Raw genomic sequence first — 4,977 nt, 5'->3', positions numbered from 1 at the left:
AATTGACAACTGTCAATTTGTTAAATTGACAATGGTTAATTGTCAACTGTCTGCCCATTCCTCAAGGTCATGTTGCTTTCCTGAGAGAGGCCAATGTGTTTATGCAGATCCACCTAATGCAAACCGGGACCCAAACACACTCCCAAAGACACTGAAAGGCTTTTTTCAAGCCCCACAGCTGAGATGGTACAACAGTCACAACTCTGAGTTTCACTAGCATGCTTCTGGCTGCTGTGTGGCAGAGCACCTACTTATGAGCACGGATGCAGGTAGGGTGTAGTGGGAAACAGGAATTTTCCCTAGCAACCCACCTGTGGCAGGGCACTGTTTGTGCCTGCCACTTTAAGGGCCAGAGGCAGAAGCTGGCAGGTGCCTGATGAGGGCAGCCATTTTGAATCCAGTGCTGCCCCTATAAACAGGGCCACTCAGGGCAGCTCTGCTGCTGGAGGCTAGGCAACAAGATTGCCTGGCTGGAGGGCTGCTGGTATCATCTGGAGGAATGCCCAAGAGCTGAAGGCCTGGGGTTCTGACTGGCCTGGAGGTGAGCCAGGGATAGAGAACTGAAGGTCCGGGTGGTGGGACTACACCCGGAGGGGGAAGCAGTTCAGGGAGCTATGCTGCCTAATATGAAGGTGGATGAGACTGCCTGATGAGAGGATTCCAGGTTGGGGTTCAATCAGGAGGATTCTGGGGCCCAATGTGGTGGCCGGTGATTAGAGGAACATCTAGATGCCATCTGCGAGGCTTGTGCTGCAGTATAGTGGAGGGATGGAGCCGCAGATAGCTCCTCTTGTCATTGGGGCATGAAATGAGCAGCCTCCCGCTTAATTAACATCTATTAATTAATTATAACAACAAAGTGTGGCGAGAGAGAACCCGGGCGGTTAGCCCAGAAACAGGTAGGCCGGCCACAGGGAAAGTGACTCTGAGCAGGCCCCCTGTTACACCACCCCACCCACTTTCTCCCTCCCTTTTCCCCCTTAAAACTGGAGAAGACTCATCCCTCTGGCCCTGGACACTTGTGTTTCCAGCCCTCCCAGCTCCCATAGTAGGGGGATAGAGCCTAAGCATCTGGGGGGATTTTCCAATGGGCAAGTACAACACAGGCCTTCTATGGCATGAGCAGCTGCATGGCTTCTGGCCCCGGGTGTGGGGAAAGGGTCCAAACAGGGAACTCACCAAAGGTCCCTCAGTTTCTCCCTTGTCCTCAGACTCTGCGTTTGTGTATAGGAGGCCTGGTCGTGAAGCCTGAGATGCTGGATCCAGGATGGTTAGCCAGGCACCTGAAGAGCACTGGAGGTATGTGCATAGACCAGGGGCGGGCAATTATTTTGGGCAGAGGGCTGCTTACTGAGTTTCGGCAAGCCATCGAGGGCTGCATGACAGTCAGCCCAGGGCAGATTAATATTAATTTTCTAAATTTTTTAGGGGCCCCGTGGGCCAGATAGAATGGCGTGGCGGGCCGCATCCAGCCCCTGGGCCACATTTTGCCTAGCCCCGGCATAGACAGTGCTAGCAGAATGAGGACCAAATGGGACCCTTGATGTGGGGGGTTGGAATGGACAGATTAGTTACTGCTTGCACCCACACTGCTGTGGTGCTTGAATAAGCCATCCAGGCCCAGGAATGTGCTGCTAAGGTCTAAGAATGAGGTCTATAGATGGCCACCTGCTGTTTGAAGGAGGCCACCCTTGTTGCAATATAACTGAGGGAGTCACAGTACCAGGATAAGGAATTTATGCATGAGGTCATAGACTACTTGGGATCTAGCTACGACACCCCGGAATCAGTGCCATCCCCCCACGTTCTGGTAAGTGGTCGTGTGGCCAAAGCCGAATAGTTTTCTCTGGTGACAAGTTTTCCAGGTTCTCCCCTGACAGAGGAGGACAAATGTAATTAGCCAGCTCTAAAATATGAGTATCACTAAGCATTTCAAATTGGCATTCTTAAACTTTCTTCCTCACTACTGCTTTCATAAAACTGCATCGTGTATGTCTTTATTTTCATGTACATTGATATATTTGTTTTACCTGAAATTAAGAAGCCAATTTTTATGATATGCTGAAAATTAGGATTTACATGTTCTAACTTCTGGGATATTACACTTAGCTACACAACACACGATTCACAAATGAATCAAAAGGCCGTAGACAACTCTCATTCAGGGATAATGAAACATGAAATGGTGTTTTGGAATTAAATTTATTCAGGAATAAGGGGTTTTCAAAATGCAAAAAAAATAATTAGTAGTGAAATTGTTGAGCAAAACTACAAAGTATGAATTCCCAGTTTAACAGATAGAAGGCAAATCATTTTTTGTTTGGTTGTTTCCCAATTTCCATATACCTTTGTTTCCAAAAAATGAAAGTAATTGGTATGACTTCATCTGGATAAGACTTCTTAGACTTTACACATGACATTTACCCAGAAAGAAACACAACCAGTTCTGTGTTGCATTTAGTTAAACTAGATTGGCTTCAGCCCTCAGTTATATCCTAGAAATAGTGTCACGGCACTAGTGTAACAAACAGCAGAATCCAGTCCAAATTCTATTTTACTTTAACTGGAACCCACTTTTGGAATGTTATCTTTCCATTTCTGGGCACCGCTCCTCCTGCCTGAGGTGGAGATCAGCTGGGCTGTGGTGGGCCAGGGGGAGAGTGCTGCTGTAAATATTGGCTGCTCACATGTGTGTATGCCTCACATAGTCAGGCATCACCCTGACTATTGTGTCCTGGACAGTAGCCCACATTGCCTACCCCTAAGACTAGCTCTGCTTTTGAACAGGGGCCATGAAACTATTTAGCCAGAACACTCTGAACTTCCTGGTAAACTTTGCTTTTTGTTTGCCCCATTAAACTTGTGGTGTGATGCACAAGGCACAGACTTACAGTTTGCATTCTTTTTTTTTTCTCTTCTTCCTTTTTTAAGCATTAATTCAAGATCGTACAGGTGTTTACATAATATGTTTACTTATACTCATAAAGCTAACGGGTTTTGAATCCTGTACATTCAGTATGGTGCATGCTTTTGCTGTTAGATAATTCTCTGAGGCTGTGTTAATCTCTCACTGTAAGCTTCCCAAAGCAGCTATTTAATTGCCTCAGCTTCAATCTATTTAACTTTTCTTGTGGTGAAATTTTCATTTCTGTCACCTTGTGATTTAGCTTCTTGCCTCTCTTGCTAAATGCTCTAGGAGCAGTGTTAAGGTTATTTGGTTCTTGCAGCTAATGAAAATTGCAGTACATGGGTATCTGATCATGAAAAATGTGCTAAGTTAGTTACCAGAACTGCGTAGTTAGTAACTTTCATTGCTGCTTTCATATTTTTATTATTCCCTTTTTATTTTAATGTGTTCCTTGGAGTAGCACTTAACAACAATACTGTTACTTAACGATGTTCTTAGGTATGGAATACCACAAATCAAAAATTTTCACCGTGTTTCTTCTGAAATATTTATTTTTTCTCCTTGCTTTAGGAGCTTACGTGTAAAAATGAGCAGTTTGTAAGTGTCCACTTCACAAAACCAGTATTAAAAGTGACATCAAGTGGCATCCCCTTTGGAATGTTCTCAGATCTGAAAAGTCAAGGACTGAATGGAGATGTAAGGTTCATCCACTTCTTACTCTTTACAAAGTGTAACTGCTGTGCGTAAACCAAGGACATTAATCTTGAAGCTGTCAACCCAGCTTCCTTATGAGTGTACTCGTGGAAAAAAAAAATTTAAAAATCTGTTTTTGCTGATGTTGTGGTAGTTGAAACCAAATACAGTGCCTCTCCAATTTATTTTTAAAACTATTTGTACCACATTTTCCTATTTTAATTCTCAGTGGGGAAACAGAATATTATCCATTATCTATTATTTTTGTCTCGGTATATTCAGCAAATTTTATTTTGGGTATTTCAAGACACAGCCTTCCCTTAGTTTTTTTGGTTGTACTCATTGAGCCTTGCATTTATTAAAGTTGCAGATAGTTTTGCTTGTAAGTATTTATCCCTTCCATCTCCTTTAGAATTCTTACTACCTAAATGAGCTAATTTCTTGATCCCTTCTAATCCAAGAAATACAAGATTGTAGTCAATTCTGCCCACAACTATACCCTCATTTGAAGTCAGTAGGATGATTAAAATGTAAGTAAGGACAGAATTTGGCTCTAGTCCTGTGAATTTTGGAATAGAGGAACCTAAGAGGTACCCTCATGAGGTATAAAACTTTGTAATATTCATGAGCTCTTACTACTTATATGCAAGCAAGTATGCAGGGGTGTGTGTGTGTGTGTGTGTGTCTATGTATACAAAGTAGGAGCTCATAAGCCCTACCTTTTTACATAAGAATTAAGTTTCTGTGGGACTGGAGGTCTTTGCAAACAGGGTACAAATAAATTTTCTTCATAAACCTTTGTGTGGGGAAACTGTTTGACCTTTGTTTCAGGTAAACCCCACAGGACCTACTTGTTGCACGTTTTCTTGTTGGTGGATGGTGTGAAAAATCCAGGGTTTAAAAAAATGCACATAGATTTAAATGCCAGAGCTCATTTCACTTCCATCTCCCCAGAAAGAAACTAAGCCAGGTTCTGGAAGTGAAAAATCAGAGACAGAACCACAACTATGCCACCTGCTTTTCTTCCCCTATCCCCACCAGTATGAATCCACTTTCTGTACTGCTGCATCCTTATAAAATATTCTGCCACTCAGACATTCTTGGTGATGTTTGCCAAACACTTAAGGCCAGTGAAGAAACAGGAATCATTAGAAATGGGAAAGAAAGATGCAGCTCAGCTATAGGAGTGAACAGGAAGTTGAAATATATGCAGTATAGTGGCTCACCATCTCTTGAAAAAAATGCAGTGCTAAGGGGGACCAAGCGCACTGGGTATTATTCATGTGGGTTACATCTTGCCTTTTGGTTAAGACTACCTGGTGATAGCAGCCCAGCTGTGTGGGAGTGAATCATCCACAAGAACCTATAGGAGCAGA

General features: G+C 43.3%; 1 long non-coding RNA gene across 1 annotated transcript; it reads left to right on the top strand.

Moving 5' to 3' along the window:
- The first annotated feature begins 510 nt into the window (after nucleotides 1-510).
- Nucleotides 511-4,610, top strand: LOC102383633. Its single transcript, XR_324492.3, has 3 exons — nucleotides 511-541; nucleotides 1,231-1,299; nucleotides 3,479-4,610. It is a non-coding gene; the product is annotated as an uncharacterized LOC102383633 (long non-coding RNA).
- The last annotated feature ends 367 nt before the right edge of the window (nucleotides 4,611-4,977 follow it).

Source organism: Alligator sinensis, unplaced genomic scaffold (genome assembly GCF_000455745.1).
Source record: "Alligator sinensis unplaced genomic scaffold, ASM45574v1 scaffold1130_1, whole genome shotgun sequence".
Classification (NCBI taxonomy): domain Eukaryota; kingdom Metazoa; phylum Chordata; order Crocodylia; family Alligatoridae; genus Alligator; species Alligator sinensis.
This window is presented reverse-complemented; position numbering and strand designations above follow the sequence as displayed.